Raw genomic sequence first — 18,994 nt, forward strand, 5'->3', positions numbered from 1 at the left:
AGTGTGAGGAGGGGGGTATGGAGTGTGAGGAGGGGGGGTATGGAGTGTGAGGAGGGGGGAATGGAGTGTGAGGAGGGGGGGAATGGAGTGTGAGGAGGGGGGGAATGGAGTGTGAGGAGGGGGGGAATGGAGTGTGAGGAGGGGGGGAATGGAGTGTGAGGAGGGGGGAAATGGAGTGTGAGGAGGGGGGAAATGGAGTGTGAGGAGGGGGGAAATGGAGTGTGAGCAGGGGGGGTGGAGTGTGAGGAGGGAGGAATCGAGTGTGAGGAGGGGAGAGGGAATGGAGTGTGAGGAGGGAAGGGGGAATGGAGTGTGAGGAGGGGAGGGAGAGTGCCAAGGCTGCCCACACAGGGGAGGGGGCCTGGTGGAAACTGTCAGCCGCCCTGTGCTGAGTCCAGCTAAGTGCACTGACCTTGGCCCTATAGGGGTGCAGCACCCAGTTATCTCCCGGGTACCAGCAGAGAATTTGGGGTTGCTTTCCAGCAGCCGGCATCCTGAGGTTCCTCACGCCGTTCTCCTTCACTCCGCTCCCCTTTCTGGGTTTAATAAAAACACAATGTTACTCCTAGTCATTCTGAGCACAATAATGTGTCTAATAAATGCCATATCTCTGCCCCACACTGGTCACCTCTCCTGTTCATGGGGGAGACGCGAATAATTAGATGTCAGTTTTATACTTCTTTCCCTTTATCCCAGGCAGGTGTATGGAAGCTGTAGAGATGTCCTGTATTTTCCTGCCCAATCTCCCAGATGTTGGTCAGTATGGTCTGATCTCTCTGGCCCTGGTTCCATACACTGTGAAGCCGCCTGCCCCTCGCACACGCGTGTGAATGGCCCTAACATGGGGAAACTGGCCTCACATTATGCTACATGTTCCCTGCTTATTACTGTTAATCTCCGACACCAACTGGTAAAGTACTTTCCTGCCAATGAAGCAGAATAGCAACTTTAGTCACCCCAGGATTGGCCAGAGGGCAAAGTGCAATAAAGCAGTGGTACTGTGCAGGAGACTATAACCCTTTCCTGAAGACCTACAAAACATTAACTCATTGGTACCAGGAAGGGGCACAGGATCCAGCCATTGAATGAGTGGGGAGCGATGTGTTGCAGGCCCATCTGGCAGAGAAGGGGTTAATAGGACTGGCAGAGGTTTCGCTATTTGCTCTGCAGTGACAGACGTGTCGTATGACGAGGTCGCGACACAACACGTGTACTCGCTCAGCCTGACAATAATAGTGCATGTGCTGTACTAAGGGAATATTATATAAATGCCAGAAAAGACAAAAATCGCCCAATTGCAGCCGCTCTAAATCTGATGAATGATCCCTATAGATTTTAAGCGCATCAATTGGGGGGGGGGGGGGGGGGGGGGTCTTTTCTCACATTTATGAGATGGCCTCGTGTAACCAGAAGGGTCCATCAGCATGAGCCTAATGTCAGGCTGTTTCTTAGGGGATTATTTTATATATATATATATATATATATTAGAGAGATATGACACTTTAAAATGTTTGATCACAGTTAGAAATTGTACTTTGGCTGCTACAAAATCCCATTGAGGATTGTACAGGACACCACTTATTATTTTATTTGTCTGACATCTTTACTGTCTCCCTCTCACTTTAAATGTCTCATCTCTGCTCCCCCAGCTGCATACAGACTGTATTTATTTGGGGGGCTCCTTCATCCCTACCTGCAAATGGATCCTCTCGTGTTCCTGGAAACATTTGACCTTCTCCCAATGTCCATCAATGGCACGTTTACTCTCTCCCTAAAATGAGCTTTCCTGTGTTTGCAGGGTCCCTGTCAAACTGACTCGTGTCAAGTGCAGATACCAGATCCAGAACTCAATGTATTAATTACCTTGGGAAACCTGCATCAACAGGGAATGGGGGTCCAAATTGCCAGGCTCAGCCAGTCCTGGTTTTACAGTATTCATTCCCATACAGACTGGCACAATTCCCCTATAGGAAACATTTATTGTGAGAGAAATCCAGGGCCTGGTTTATGTGGCTTTGCCTAATGAGCACAAGGAGTGAGATTTGGGGGTTTACATTAGAATAAAAAGGAAGTTGACCATACAGAGTTCTTGGCAGTGGACACCGTCAGATACTCTAATCCCTACATCAGGGATACAGTCAGTGATCCTTACACTATGGCTTAGTGAGTGCTGACTAGTTACACAGGTCTATAACAAATGCACTGTATCTGCAGAAGTGCTTAACTCGATTTATCTGATCACATTAACCCAAACCACTACCTGTACAGCTGTATTCTTTGTACTGACCAGCATTAACCCTCCACTGAGAAGTATGTCACTGAGACATATCTGTAAGGACACTGATCAGTTCCACTTTGTCACTGCAGTGTGCCTCAATCCAATTGTGTATGCAAGTACAGTGTCTACCCCCTGCAAAAAGTGGTATCCCCATTTAGCTTTATACTGGTCACTGTGGCCCCCTACAGCCAGCTGCTGAAGTTAATCCAGTAGTATCTATACTGCTTGATCTAGCAGACAACCCACAATGGCATTAGTAGGTCTAATAGCCGCTAGATAACTGACATGCCAGCCTTCTCCCCCTCTACGTTATGCACAGAAACATCTCACCCCCTCATTTGACTGCTGAGAAGGAAGAAACAGACCACAGCAGACACCCCCACCCTACTCTCCCCGTAATAAGCAGACAGGCACAGAGTATGGAGAAGCACCATTTATTTGGGCAACAATGGACAAGGCCAATCTGGGAGTGTTGTCTGGTTCTTCCTCCTCCAGCAGACAGGAACTCACCATGTCAGCAGGAACCTCCTCTCCATCAGCAGAAGGTCCAAAGTACAGCAATGCCAACAGGACCCACAGATTCTTCACAGAGCGGCCGTAACAAAGCATCACTGCCCCAGTCCTGCCCTTGCCCCCATCATTGGGGAGATATACAAAGGAAACACCCCTCCGGGTGGTAAGGTCAGGACTGAGGCAGTGAGACAGGAAATAAATAAAATCTAAAACCTTGAGAAGATCAAATATCCAGGATGTGGGATTCGTCAAACCTGCAAGAGAGAGAGTCAGAAGTAACAGAACCAAGCAGCAAAGGAGCTCAGTAAACCCAGAGTATTCATGGAACACTAGGAGACACCTCAGTTTTTATGTGATCCCAAACAGATGGATCCAACATGTCACAGGCCAAGTGCAAGTTCCAAAGGTCATTTTATAACCAAGCTGGAAAGGCACGAGAAACAAAGACACATTACCCATTGTATGTCATATGGAAGCAGACTGCAATGTAAAGGTCAGAAGAAAAGTCAGTATTATAACACAAGATCGCAGACCTGGAGACTGATGAGACCCTTAATGTACATACAGGTGGTCCTCACCATCAACTGATCCGTTATCCAGCAAACAAATTATTCAACGCCAGATAATGCATTATGCAGCATTGGAAGGAAGGATTATACGTGCTCACTGCCATGGACCAACATTGGATCTGCAATCCAAGAGCAGTTTGTAAAACAGATTCCAGCAGATAACTGACAACCTCCTGTATAGCTATTTATAAAAACACTTTACAGCAGTAATACATGTCACATAGTGCAGATAACTCCCCTCCTAAAGGGTTACTAGCATGGCTGGTGTATGCTGGGCCCCACCCTAGGTTGCTATGGCGATCCTGAAGTCACACAGGGGTATATGGAGGGACTATTCTGGAAGGTTAGGTTCCCAGAGGTCAAGAGGAGAGGAGCCTCAGGGAGAGTATATCAGTCACGTTTCCAAAGTAATAGTACAGATCAGGCACCCCTGTTTATTATGTTGTAAATAGGGACAGAACCTGTTAAATTAGGATCCCTGGAAGGAATGTAATCCAGAAGTAATAAAAAGCAATATGGAACACCCCAGAGGGCCTCAGGAAAGATGGCACCCAGCAGATCGCCACCAATATTCCTCATCTGTGTGGAAATGGTAGTTACCAAGCTGGCACAATGTACTTGAGCAGTGCCGGGCCATGGGGACAAGTAAATTACTTACTACAAAAGCTCCTGGCACCCATTATTCTACAGCATTGCCCAGGTACCCATGGGGATTAGCCATATAGAAGCCAAACAGTGAAGGTAACACAGATAAATGGGAATAAGCACTTCAGACAATAGGAAAAGGCATCCCTGCCCCGAAGAGCTTACAATTCAAGTGGTAAGAAGTTAGATAGTAAGAGGGTGCTCTGGTAAGTGCATACAAGATGTATAGGTATCAGCCAGCAGAGCTACTAAAGTGGAGAGGGGGAAGGGCACAGAGGGGGAAGGGCACAGAGGGGGAAGGGCACAGAGGGGGAAGGGCACAGAGGGGGAAGGGCACAGAGGGGGAAGGGCACAGAGGGGGAAGGGCACAGAGGGGGAAGGGCACAGAGGGGGAAGGGCACAGAGGGGGAAGGGCACAGAGGGGGAAGGGCACAGAGGGGGAAGGGCACAGAGGGGGAAGGGCACAGAGGGGGAAGGGCACAGAGGGGGAAGGGCACAGAGGGGGAAGGGCACGCCAGGTGTGGCCAGAGTGAGATGCTCTATTCACTCCTATTTTATGGCATGTGCAGGGATTCTCACCATCTTATGCTCAGCATTAATTTACCAGCAGCCACCTGGAAATAGCAGCTTGTTGCCTAGTGACAAAATGTATATTATATAAAAACAGGACATTTATCTTAGAGGCTCACTTACATTGTGGGCATCCAGTTTCCCCTCACCCCAGCAGGGCAGAGAGGGGAAGAGAACACTCCTTGGTCTTCTATACTAGCACCCCCCCCCCTTTTTTTTTTTAATAGGGTGGGAAACCAGAGGCACCCCGCAAAAAAAAAAAATCACCATTCTCAGCTCTGGAGACCCCACTGGTACCAAGACACTTACCAGGTTTAAAGCTCCCTCCGGGAAAACAAAATGGCTGCCAAATCTGACCACTAAGAAGCTGCATCAGTTGCAGCTTTCTGTTGGACAGCCATTTAAGTCCCTCCCACCCCTCCACCCCCCAAAAAAGAGGGGGGGGGAAAGAAAGGAGCCTCACCAGTATCTTGGGAACCACATGGTCCATCGAGCAGATATAGAGGACTCACCAGTTCCAAGCCTGCATTAAAAAAAAAATTAAAAAAAAAAAAGTTAAAGGTATTAATTACAGGTATTAACTGACCTAGTTACCAAGAGATTACACATTGGCACGGAGGGCTCCCCATCCCAATAATCTTGTGCCCACAGCACACTGGCCAACCCCTAAAATCCAACAGCACAGAGAAGCCTCAGAGCCAGGTTAGGGGGCAGATATATAGCCTGTGTGTTAGAGGTAGATATATATATATATATATATATATATATATATATATATATATATATTATATATATATATATATATATATATATATATATATATATACACATATAGCCAGTGTGTTAGAGGCATGACAATAGGTTTATATCACATAGTAACACTGACTCACCTAGGCAGAGACACAATGACCTGTGTGATGCAGCCGCCTCCAGCCTGTTACAGAAGTGACATGAGAAAACCATCAACTTCACAATCCCACCCTCCCTCTATACAGCAAGCAGCTCCCTCTATACAGCAAGCAGCTCCCTCTATACAGCAAGCAGCTCCCTCTATACAGCAAGCAGCTCCCTCTATACAGCAAGCAGCTCCCTCTATACAGCAAGCAGCTCCCTCTATACAGCAAGCAGCTCCCACTTACCTCCTGAGCACACGGACCCCACCAGCCCCTGCCTGTGCTCTACTGCAGCAAGATAGCCTTTTATACCCAGCACCACCCTCACCTGTGGGTCACATGGGTCTCTTTCAGCCAATAGGAATCAAGCTTTCCCCCAATCAGGCTGCAGCACAGGTGTAATATGAGGATAATTAGTGGGGATGTAATATGTCTGTGAATTAATTGTATTAATTAGCTCATATTGGCCGCACTCTGTCCCCTATTCAATCAAATGAGCTAACACAGGTAACAATGTATCAGCTTCCCTTCACATGAGTAACGTTCATTCAGCATCCCCTGTGCATCACTGAGCCTCTCACTGTATTCATTGGCGGAGGGCTGGGCCCTATATATTCTATATGGGTCTGTTATCCCATCATTTACATCACATCCGCTTCCATTACACCGAATAGAAACTATAAAGTGTTTTATAACCCAATTAATTCTCACAATACAAATAAGAGAAGGGGGTGAGTTTAGTATTTTAGTGAACCCCTCCCAGCCGGAGAGGCCCCTCTCTGGGAAAATAAACCCCCAGGAGCTTACACTTCTTTATTTTTGCTGTTGGTGTTTCCTCTTCAGAGGATATCCATGTGTGATAGCAAATACTTAAAGGGCTTATATGAAAACATACTTGGACAGGTACCAGTGGTGAGGGGGGCACCCTGGGGTGAGAGGTGCCAGTGGTGAGGGGGCACCCTGGGATGAGAGGTGCCAGGGGGTGAGGGTGTACACTGAGGGTGAGGGAGGTACACTGGGGGCTGGGAGTGAGAGGGCACACTGGGGGTGAGCGGGGTACACTGGGGGTTGGGGGTGAGGGGGCACACGGGGTGAGGGGGTACACTGGGGCTGGGGGGTGAGGGGGCACACTGGGGGTGAGGGGGGTGGAATGGGGTCAGATCTGGCACTGGGTGAGGTGGGCACACTGGGATAAGAGGGGTGAGGGGGGCACACTGGGATGAGAGGTGCCAGGGGGTGAGGGGGGCACACTGGGATGAGAAGTACCAGGGGGTGAGGGGGGGCACACTGGGATAAGAGGTGCCAGGGGGTGAGGGGGGCACACTGGGATGAGAGGTGCCAGGGGGTGAGGGGGGCACACTGGGATGAGAAGTACCAGGGGGTGAGGGGGGGCACACTGGGATAAGAGGTGCCAGGGGGTGAGGGGGGCACACTGGGATGAGAAGTACCAGGGGGTGAGGGGGGCACACTGGGATGAGAGGTGCCAGGGGGTGAGGGGGGCACACTGGGTTGAGAGGTGCCAGGGGTGAGGGGGCACACTGGGATGAGAGGTGCCAGGGGGTGAGGGGGGCACACTGGGATGAGAAGTACCAGGGGATGAGGGGGGCACACTGGGATGAGAAGTACCAGGGGGTGAGGGGGGCACACTGGGATGAGAGGTGCCAGGGGGTGAGGGGGGCACACTGGGATGAGAAGTACCAGGGGATGAGGGGGGCACTCTGGGGTCAGAGGTGGTGAGGGGGGTCACATGGCTCATAAGTGGCAGGGGGTGAGGGACTACATTGGTGTCAGAGGCATCAGGGAAAGTTGATGTGCACACTAGTGTGAGAAGTGCAAGGGATTTTGGGGGGGGGGCACCTGGGGACAGTGGTGCCAGGAAATGTTGCTGGCCCCTCTTACAGTGAATGGGATCAGGGAGCTGCCCTTTGAAGTGGGTAAACCAGGTCCAAATCCCAGTGTCATGTCTGTGTGCCCTTGGGTGAGTCACTTTATCTCCCTGTGCCTCTGGTGCAAAAATTAGATTGTCAACTCCATGGGGGAGGGCTTCCCAGTGCCCCTAGTTATCCAATTCCTGTGACCCCCATTGTGAAGTGTCCACACTGCTTCTCTTTCCTCTGGTTGGCTCTCCCACCTCTCTTGCATCCCACCCCCTCTCGCGTCGTCCCCCCTTCTCTCGTCATCCCCTCCCTCTCACGTCGCTCCCCCTCCTCTCGCCCCTCTTGCGCCCCTTCCCTCTTGCATCTTCCCCCCCTCTTGCGTTGTCCCCCCCTCACACGTCATCCCACCCTCGTGCATCGTTCCCCCTCTCCCACGTCGCCCCCTCTGTCGCCCCTTACACCCCCCTCCCTCTCTCATCGTTCCCCCTCTCTCGCGTCGTCCGCCCCTCTCGATCATCTCCGCCTCTTCTCGTGACCCCCCTCACGCTTGCTCGCACCCAGAATAATACGGTATCCACAAGGGACAATAACATAATGTTAGGCCTCGTTTTCTCCCATAAAGATATTAGCGCCAACACAGGCGTTCGTGATAATAATATGCAAATGAGGCGTTCTCATATCATCCCCTGTTTACTGCAGTTCGTTAAGGATAACACGTGGACCTAATGTTAAATTATACTTAAACTTGGCTTTACTTCCACACACTGAAATAGGGCCTTGGTGGGGTCAGGATGGGTGTGATGCCACAGGCATCATGTATATAACACAGCGTTATCTCCCTCCTCTCAGTCCTATTCTGGAGTCTGGATAGCAGTAACGCCAAGACGGACGTTACATCCCAGTATTGGAAGGAAGCCCATTATGCTACAATAGCGGGACACTAAGCCTGTTCTAATGGGTTGGGATGTTGTCCTTGCAGATAATTAGCGTTAGTCCTTGCAGATAATTAGTCCGTTCCTTTTACAGTGGATCAAGGCCTTAGTAGGCCAATAAATGTAAAAAGGCAGGAGAGAGCAGGGGTGTCCTGTGCAAACTAATGCTTGGCACACATATATTACACAAGGGAGCAGCCAGAGGAAATCAAAACTCTCCCACGTGTAAGGTCAGCATGTTTACTGTCACGGGAGACCAGGACGTTTACACCTTTTTACCAGGATCGTAACATTGAGCAAAACAGGATAGTGAAATAAATTGTAGTTTATTCGCTTAAAATCGCTTACACACAGAAAACACCAAATATAGACAAAAAGTCACACGGGGGTCTGGGGTCGAAAACTAGACTCTCCTAGGTGCAGGGAATGCTAAATAAGAGTTTTCCCCTGACCACAATCTCCTGGTACCCAAAATAGCGTGAAGTTCCACACGCCACCACTCTCTTCTCTTCTGAGAACTTGGACTTTTCCTGACCGGGAGTTAGTACCAAACTCCTGGAACTAAAATCGGCCTGCAATCCCAGCTGCGACCGCTACGTTCGATTCTAAGAACTTGGGCGCAAAAAGATGGGCTTAGAATATTTTGGGCAGGATTTTCAGGCTTGAAATCAAAGCCGGTTGCTCTGCTATTTGCGCAGAAGCAACTTTGAAAAGCCCGCCCGCGCTCTTTCTGAGTGAGGACACGAATCTGATTGGGTGCATCGATAGTATTTCAGGCTCCATTCACAAAATACTACGGCCAATCAGAGCGTGGGAACTTTCTCAAGCAGCCAACCAGCGCCAAGCCGGTAGAAAAAGCCAGGTTAGCGGGAAATCTGAATGAACCAAGGGACATGTGCGAGTTTGCCACCTCTGTCCCTGGTCACTCAATACCACCCGCGGTGACAGGCTCCTCCAAGTCTGGCAGAGCAAATGGCAGTCCGGAACGACTGCCATTGATCCCTGGACTTGGATACTCAGCCTTTCCTCGCTGGCCATTTGCCTCTCACACCTCTGGCATCCGCTGGCTGCTTTGAACTCCGATGTCCAGCAGACTTACTGGCACCAACTTGGTAGCCCTGGCAGCCTGTGTGGGCATCGGTTCCGAAAGTCCCACTACCTTACAGTACACAGCAGTATGTTACAATGTATGAATAAAAGGTACTTTAATACATCCCTAAGTCACGGGGTAGGGGAAATAGAATAGAAAGGCACTTTTATTCCTATCAGCCTTTACTCCCCACGCACTATCTTTTTGACATAGCTTGGACTCTGAGAGTCCCCCCACAACCTTATCTACGGTTGGGGACACCCATGTACCCAATACTGGTTCTGGGCTACCTGGCACTAACTGGAGTACCCCTCTGTTACCTAGGGATTCCCTCAGCTACAGGGACACTTTTCATCCCTGTGCCTCATTTAACTTTCAGAGCTACGCTGAAGCAGGGAACCCTAGTGGTGAGTCACGCAAGCATTTTCAAGGGGACATATTGCGGGGACAATGTGCCTACATGTATCCGAGAAACAGGCATGGATCCTGGCTACATTTTTGGGGGAACCGACAACTCCGGACCCTGAATACCTAGGCACATTCTGTCAACAATTGCTCCGCAAAATCCCCCTTGAACCTCATGCCCTAGTAATCCCTGCTCCCTGACGTGCCCGGAAAGATAGAAACACAAAAAATATCTTTATTACAAGTCTTGCATTGAAAGACACACTGTTACTGGGTCCAAGAGCTAACTCTCTTGAACAGTTATATACGGATCAGGGGTAACCTTGAAGGGGCTTGACCTTTATTGAGATCCTGATGACCCCCTTACCGTCACATTTACAAACTACCTTTAAACGATTATTTTAAATTACTTACAGGTGTCAGGCATCCAGATTTAACTCGTTAAACATGTCCCTTGCAAGTGGTTTATTTTTTGGGTCTGGGAGGGGCTGCACCTTTAAATGTACATTTTACAGCCTCTCGGTGGCTCTCCTGGGTGTTCCCCATTCTGCCTATAAGGTAACTGCTTTTTACAAATGTACTGTTGGCCTAGCTTCAATTCTCAAGGTTGTCTGCAGTGTAAGGAGAGGAGATTTAGCTCCGGAATATGAGCTGCTGCAGCGCTCTTGGTGATATATTGATGACATTTCAAGGATTGTTGAGTTTTACAATCAGCGTTGAACAGATTTAAAAGACCTCCGTCTAAAACCATCACGATAACCCCTTCACTGCCAGCGAAGCAATGCGTTGCCCTCCCCTCTGGCAGTGACGGGGTTATACACAGCCCAGTTACGACTTTCTGGACTGCCCTTCATTCATCACTCTACCTACAGATGCAGTAACAATTACTGTCCCCTGCCGCGGACACCTCTGTCCTCATCGCTGGATACAGCCTCACGTGTCCTATTTAACCTACCCATGACCAATTCCTGTTCTCCATTATACCTTCCTCCCACTCCCAAGATTTCTCCCAATCCCACCTCTAGAAAAGACTCCCAGGCTCCCCCCCTACTCTTCCCACATTTACAAGTTCCCTAAAAACCTATTTCTTCAGTGTTCTACCCAACGCTCTCCATGAATCCTCTGTGATGAACACTGATTTACTGAACTTCATATAGTACATCCTTACATTATCAACCCCCTCACCCTATTAATCCTCCTCCCCCTTTCTCGTATTATAGTCTCCTTGGGTCACGGACCTCCTTAACGTGAAACATAGAAACCCCCAGCAGATAAGAATCACTTGGCCCACCTAATCTGCCCTAACATGTTGGGAAATCGCATTCCTGTTTTGTGACCTGTTGTGTGTTAATTGATGTTAATCTGTTTATGTTTACCCCTTTTATACTCCGCTGTGAAACATTATAAATAGTAATTTAACCCAAGCTACAGATGTGACCTTCATGTCATATCAAATTCAACTGTGTTACCTACTGGGAAAGGGTCCAATAACCAACACGTCACAGTCCACTGGAATTTATCCATGTATATTCAGCGTTCACGTGGGGCACGTTATAATAGCTGGAAAAGGGTCTTGTAACATTTATGCTACACTAATAGTATGCTACAGTATAATAGTATGCTACAGTATAATAGTATGCTATAACCGTCACTTTGCTTTGACAGGCATTATTTCAATCCATGATTCAGCACATTTCCTACTGTTGCATTTTAGATGAGGAAGAAACACAATTGCAAATTATGTCGAATATAATCGTTTGTTCTATGGAATGTGAGTGCAGTAAAGATAATACGATTGACATTTTCTGAGCGGTACAAGAGTTTTACCTAAACACTTTGAATAATAGATGAATGGATGTGAGCGGGTTTTGGTAAATTACATGTCTTGTGAAATCTCCGAAAGGTCAGGAAGAATATTAGGAGCGGGTCGGATGGAGGAATAAAAAAAAGTGGATTGAGACAGATTCATTTCTTAAAAGGTGCAATGTGGCGTAAAATCCACGGAATACTAAACACGCCGGAAAATGTGGTGAATTGGAATTAATAATAATAATCTCCAAATCAACTGATTTATAAACATGACATGTAAGTGCTAGCCCCATGAGTTCCTGTCTGCTGAGGGAGAGGAGGTTCCTGCAGACATGGTGAGTTCCTGTCTGCTGAGGGAGAGGAGGTTCCTGCAGACATGGTGACTTCCTGTCTGCTGAGGGAGAGGAGGTTCCTGCAGACATGCTGAGTTCCTGTCTGCTGAGGGAGAGGAGGTTCCTGCAGACATGCTGACTTCCTGTCTGCTGAGGGAGAGGAGGTTCCTGCAGACATGGTGACTTCCTGTCTGCTGAGGGAGAGGAGGTTCCTGCAGACATGGTGACTTCCTGTCTGCTGAGGGAGAGGAGGTTCCTGCAGACATGGTGAGTTCCTGTCTGCTGAGGGAGAGGAGGTTCCTGCAGACATGCTGAGTTCCTGTCTGCTGAGGGAGAGGAGGTTCCTGCAGACATGGTGAGTTCCTGCCTGCTGAGGGAGAGGAGGTTCCTGCAGACATGGTGACTTCCTGCCTGCTGAGGGAGAGGAGGTTCCTGCAGACATGCTGAGTTCCTGCCTGCTGAGGGAGAGGAGGTTCCTGCAGACATGCTGAGTTCCTGCCTGCTGAGGGAGAGGAGGTTCCTGCAGACATGCTGAGTTCCTGTCTGCTGAGGGAGAGGAGGTTCCTGCAGACATGGTGAGTTCCTGTCTGCTGAGGGAGAGGAGGGTCCTGCAGACATGCTGAGTTCCTGTCTGCTGAGGGAGAGGAGGTTCCTGCAGACATGCTGAGTTCCTGTCTGCTGAGGGGGAGGAGGTTCCTGCAGACATGGTGAGTTCCTCTCTGCTGAGGGAGAGGAGGTTCCTGCAGACATGGTGAGTTCCTCTCTGCTGAGGGAGAGGAGGTTCCTGCAGACATGGTGAGTTCCTCTCTGCTGAGGGAGAGGAGGTTCCTGCAGACATGGTGAGTTCCTGTCTGCTGAGGGAGAGGAGGTTCCTGCAGACATGCTGAGTTCCTGTCTGCTGAGGGAGAGGAGGTTCCTGCAGACATGGTGAGTTCCTGTCTGCTGAGGGAGAGGAGGTTCCTGCAGACATGGTGAGTTCCTGTCTGCTGAGGGAGAGGAGGTTCCTGCAGACATGGTGAGTTCCTGTCTGCTGAGGGATGAAGAAGCAGACATGGTGAGTTCCTGTCTGCTGAGGGATGAAGAAGCAGACAACACTCCCAGAAGATCTGCTTGGTCCATAGTTGCCTAAATAAATGGTGCTTCTCCATACTCTGTGCCTGTCTGCTTATTAGGGGGAGAGGAAGATGGGGGTCTGCTGTGGTCTCTGCTTCTTCCTTCTCAGCATTTGTGAGGTTTCTGCTCATACAGTACACTGTAGCTGATGTTGAATACAAACAGTAGGGTGACTGAATGACATCCCCAAGCACTGTTCATTGTCTCATCTCCCCAGCCATTGTTTAGATGGACTTTCAGACATTACCCATGTGGTTATTAACAGCTAGATCTTTAGTGCCATACTGCTCAGTCACCACAATATTAATTTAAGATTTCAGGGGGTGGAACCTAATGGCCAGATTAATTACTCTGAATAGGGATTATGCTTTATTGCCAGTGACAAGGTTAAAATGGTAGTTTATTCTAGTTGCATACACTGGGGTGGTTTGCTAGAATTACTGTGCAAATGAGCTACAGTATTGATGCAAACATGGCAGTGACCAGAAGCCCGGGAGAGTCCTAGACTTGGCTCAGCCAACATATGGGGGTTAGTCATTTGGTGACAGCTTCCCAGCAGCACAAGGGTTAATGCTGTTCAGTGCTTAGCACAGGAAGCTACACGTGCAGGGGTAGTTGAACTTGCTTGAGGGTATTTGCTGCATTCAGAATTAAAACTGAAGTCCTTAATGTTAATCCAAAGGTGAGATGTATGTTGTGGGATCTACTCATGATGGGCAAACATCATGCCCTGATTGTGTCCTCCTGGGAGGAGATGCCCCATATCTGCCCTGTGAGGGCTCAGCGGGTATGCACTATCCAGATATAATGATTAATCAGCATGGTCTGATCAGTGACTAAAACCCTAAGCACAGAATGGGTGACATGGTGTTGGGTCATTGGAAGACCAGTCCCTTCATTCTTGATGGTGAATACTGAAAGATTTGAGGATTTGAGGTTGATGATTTGAACACTGTGTGCTCAGTTAGGTAAAACCCCATAAACACAGCTCTGGTTCACAATCCTGTCGAACAATAAGTATCTCATCAGACTGCAATCAGGGCCTGTATTGTTCACCCTAATAAATGTTTCCTATACGTGGATAACGGTTGTCTGTACGGGAACGAATACTGCAAAACCAGGACTGGCTGAGCCTGGCAAACAAGAACTCAGTGTCATATCATCCAATGATATCTCATAAGGGGGGAAATTAATTCCTTCCTGACTCCAAGAATTGGCAATCGGATTAATCCCTGGATCAACATCCTTCCCATGTATACTTATTTGGTATATCCCTGTATACCTTTCCTTTCTAAAAACATGTCCAACCTTTTTTTGAACAAATCTATTGTATCTGCCATCACAGTCTCCATGGGTAATGAATTCCACATTTTAACTGCCCTTAGTGTAAAGAACCCTTTCCTTTGTTGCTGGTGAAATCTCCTTTCCTTCAACCTTAAGGGATGGCCCGAGTCCTTTGTACTGTCCTTGGGATGAATAGTTCTTTTGAAAGTTCCTTGTACTGTCCCCGAATATATTTGTATATAGTTATCATATCCCCTCTTAGACAACTCTTTTCTAATGTAAATAAATCTAATTTAGCTAGTCTCTCCTCATAAATTAGATTGTCCACCCCCTTTATTAATTTGGTGGCTCTTCTCTGCACTCTCTCTAGTTCCATAATGTCTTTTCTAAGGAGTGGTGCCCAAAATTGTACTCCATATTCAAGGTGTGGTCTTACTAATGCTCTGTACACTGGCATAATTTAGATATGTGAAAATTATTCTTACATTAAATGTAATTGTTTTACCCCAGAACCTCTTAACCCTGACAGTTCTGTTGTGTTGTACTGAATGTGGACATTACTGTTATTGGGCAAGAAATGGAAACTATAAACAAGGCAAGACACACATAGGGGTGCCAGACGGCTTCTCCAAAAATACTGTACACAATGGTGAAAGGTGTGACGCACTCGAGAGACTCACACACACACACACACACCTCTCTCTGTTCCATGCTGTTTCCTCCTCCCCTTGGCCCCACCCTCAGGCTCCTGACACCTCCTCCTGATTGGCTGCATTACCCAGCAGCAGCCAATCAGGATGGAGGAAGCTGCCCAGCAGTCTTTCTCTCCCTGCTCGGGGAAATCCCTCCCCCCAGGCCCTCCCAGCCCCCACCCAAGCCGGTCAGGTCACTATGTCCAGGGAGGTAATACCGGACACATACATGTCCAGTATTACCTCTCATTTTTTACTGGACAGAGTGTCCAAATACAGGACAGTCCGGTTTAATATTGGACACCAGGCCGCCCTGATCCAGTGTGGTATATTTATGAAAATATATTTGTTTTACATTTTTAAGAGGAGAAGGTTATTCCAGATTTTTGTGACCCCCCCGGAAAGGCCTAGCAATACGTTGCAGGCTTCTCTGGCAGTGAAGGGGTTATGTGTGAATGTGAAGTGCTACAATGTATCGCACGTCTTTGAAGCAATTATTATGGTAATTAGAAAGTTCTGCCTGCCAGGCTCGCCAGACAATGAGAAATAATTTTCCATTAAAAAGCTTGTCTTTCGGATCTGTGATTAAATGATGAGACAACAGTTACAGCGGCGAGATCGGTAACATGTGCTAATATAAATCGAGCCTCCGTAGGTGATCGAGGAGCAGGTATTAATCAGATAATCCAACAATTCCATGAAATACCTTCCACCAAAGTTTGCAGGATTGCTCATTATAAAATGCTAGGGATTATTAACTCCAGTCCTACAGAGCCCCCAACAGGTCAGGTTTTCAGGATACCCCTGCTTCAGCAAGGGTGGCTCAATCAGTCCCTGCTTCAGTTTTTGCAATGATTGTGTTATATTTTCCTATATAAGGAAGGGGGGGGCACACTCTGGGGGGTTCCAGGGTCTGCTGCAGCCTGGATGTAGAGGGTCTGGTTTTAGGGTGTCTTGCTGGCAGCACAGTTATTCTGTCCTGAAGAGATCTCCCCTGCAGTGTAAGCAGGAGGCTTTTCTACCTGTCTGATGAGCCAGGCTGTCTACAGCTGCAATTAACCAGCTCCCTGCTGGATTCCTCAGACCAATACAGGCTTTCCTTTGAAGCCCATTTACACAGAGGTTAAGGCCCGGTCACACAGGGGATAAGGCCTGGTCACACGGGTTAAGGCCCTGTCACCCACGGGCAGTAAGGAGAGATACACATTTCTTGAGAAATGTTTCTCATACTGGTTCAGAGCATAAAGATTGACTCGAGTAACTGGCGAGATAAAGATGTTTCCTTCTAAAAAAAATGAATCTGCCTTCAGGGTCCTTAATGGTGATGGGCAAATTATTGGCCAAGATTCAAATTCGGAGAAAATCTGGTATTTATTCACAAGAGTGAATATTAAGGGATAAAAAAAAAAAGTTGCTTCGAATAACTTAAAGAAAGCCCTTTAAACATGCGAGCGAATGCAACTGCGCCGGTGGCTACTGTTCGTAAATTCATCCATAAACATTCGATTCACCTAGATCCTGAAATATGGGTTTTGAGAGAGAGAGGGAGGCACACCTATCCATCAAAAATGGACACACCTGAGATACCTGGGAAATATGGGTAAACGGATATGCAAATGCCTCCTATTAACATATTTCCCAGGTAAATAAGAGATAACCTCTCTCTCTTCTCTCAAGCCAAACCCACATTTTCGGGTCTGGGCGAATCAAGTGCTTTGGACGAATTTATGAACATTGGCCCCTTTAAGTGCCTCGCACTGCTAAATCTGGGTTAAGAAAGTACAGAGCAAGCAACCCACTCTAGTACAGGTTTCCATTATGTTGGTTTCTGTCTCTATGTATCATTTCTCAGTGAAGATTTTTGACAATATATTTCAGGAAGAAAGTTGTTAGCGAAGAAGAAATAATTTGCTTGTAATGACCTACTTAGCAGCAAACTGGAGCAGATGGATCTCCTGTGCAATCAACTGAGCCCGCAGATTTTTCAAAGCATACAAAGAAAAAGGTTTTTTTTTTTTTTGCAGCCTAATAATTTAGTAACAATAACAAACAAACAACTGAATTATTTTGGGAACGCAGTGTTCGGCGGGGCGTGCTTCTCTGATTCACCATGTACAACTCGGATTTACTGGAGGAGAAGAAAGTGGTGTTTCTCTGGTGCTTTTTATTTCCAATCCTGGATTTGTGTTTTATGTCCTGTATTTATACTGTATCACCTTTACATTCCATCTTTGTGAGATGACTGTGCTGGAGAATCGCACCAGTCCTGTCCTTTCTAAGGACATTCTGTGGTTTTTTTATTGGTATTATTCCTTTAAAAGGGCAATCATTTTTGAGCCTTGGTAAGTCCCCTTCAACCTCTAACAGACCTCGGGACATTATTATCAGAATCCCATCTTTCCAGGCGAAGGGCGGCCATTATGAAGGAGACAACCTCATTTTTTAAGAACACCTCCTTTAGTTTCAATTCAGACCTTTCTATACACACCCTCTGTAGAAGAAGGAGCCTCATCCCATAGACAAGTGCTTTAGGAAGGAGGGCAGAAGCTTTCCCTTTCAACGGAACATTTCCGTACACGGAACAAGTGTGTCGGCGTACACCCCTGAGGGTGGTCAATAGAGCATGCCAAAGAGTGGATCCCCTGTTGATCCTGAATCTACGGATGTTAATCTCCTCCTGACCAAGTTATGAAGGACAATTATCAGATCCAGCCTAAGGCACCTAGGAACACGGTCCATCCCAAGTCACCTTATATGAGTTTGTAACTACCGAAGTTTTGGTTCCATGGAACCTTCCATGCAGTGCCCACAACAGTAACTTAGTCTCGGGCTGTTGTTTATTATTAGTAGTGTTTATTTGTGTTGCATAAGGTCTCTCCTACTGATTTATCCCATTGATGTTCTACATTTATTCTGTCTGACAAGGATCAATATGAATAAAGCATTTTTTCTTTCCATTTCCCTGAAGCTCCGAGTTTGCCGTCTGGAGGTCTGTCACAGTTTGGTGCCACTGTTTCATTATTGAACAAAGGTTTGCTGTTGTTTTTTTTTTAACATATTGACCAGCGTCTAAATAATATCATCATCTATATTATTCGTAATATTTCTTTTCTACAGCTAATTACATTAAGATATGTCACGACTGTACAGTTACACTAATATTTCTACTATTTACTACTCCGTATCTCTTAAGAAATGAAAATGATCTCTATTAATATAAACAGTCTGAGCTCTGCTAGGAAGAGGAGGTTAGTTCTTCCAGAGCTGAACATGCAGCCCCTTCCCAGGGATAAACAAGTTACACTAATATCTTAATAATAATAATAATAAAACAAAGAACAGAATTGCCATAGTTAAGAAACGAATCCCCAAGCAGAGCACGAAAAGAAGCTCATTTTTCAGTTTCTCTCCATAACACTCCCATTCATGTGGCTTTCATCTACAGCAGGGGTGCTCAACCCCAGTCCTGAAGGGCCACCAACAGGCCAGGTTTTATGGATAGCCATGCATCAGCACAGGGGGCTCAATCAGTTTAAGCCACCTGTGCTGAAGCAGGGATATCATTAACATCTGACACGTTGGTGTCCCTTGAGGACTGGAGTTGGCCGCCCCTGAGATAGGGTTGGGATTCTTAATGATTAATTGCTACAAGACCCTGTAGCGATAGATAAATTAACTACATCGCATAGTACTTTTCTTGTAATGATAATGGGGAACCCGATGTCCGGGGGGTGGGACGGCTGCCTACGCTGTTTGTTTTGAAATTGATGTTTGTTTACAATGCGGAATCGCTCTTTGTACTCTACGTTGGAGAGACCTCGACAAGAAGAAAGGAAACTGGGTGCCTAGGAGTAACAGTACCCCGAGCTGGTAACTAAAAAGGAAATGTACTGTTGTACCATCACACTTTAACCACTCCTTATACTGTAAGTGGTCTGATATGTTATTAAAGCATCCTATATTTTACCCATTACAACTATCGCTGTCATTAG

General features: G+C 47.2%; 1 long non-coding RNA gene across 1 annotated transcript; it reads right to left on the reverse strand.

The window, feature by feature from the left end:
• Positions 1–461: 461 nt before the first annotated feature.
• On the reverse strand, positions 462–2,971 carry LOC142472504 (uncharacterized). The gene is made up of 3 exons (XR_012789736.1): positions 2,789–2,971; positions 1,864–1,964; positions 462–536 (listed from the first exon to the last, which is right to left on the reverse strand). It is a non-coding gene; the product is annotated as an uncharacterized LOC142472504 (long non-coding RNA).
• Positions 2,972–18,994: the final 16,023 nt, after the last annotated feature.

Source organism: Ascaphus truei, chromosome 22 (genome assembly GCF_040206685.1).
Source record: "Ascaphus truei isolate aAscTru1 chromosome 22, aAscTru1.hap1, whole genome shotgun sequence".
Taxonomy (NCBI): Eukaryota; Metazoa; Chordata; class Amphibia; order Anura; family Ascaphidae; genus Ascaphus; species Ascaphus truei.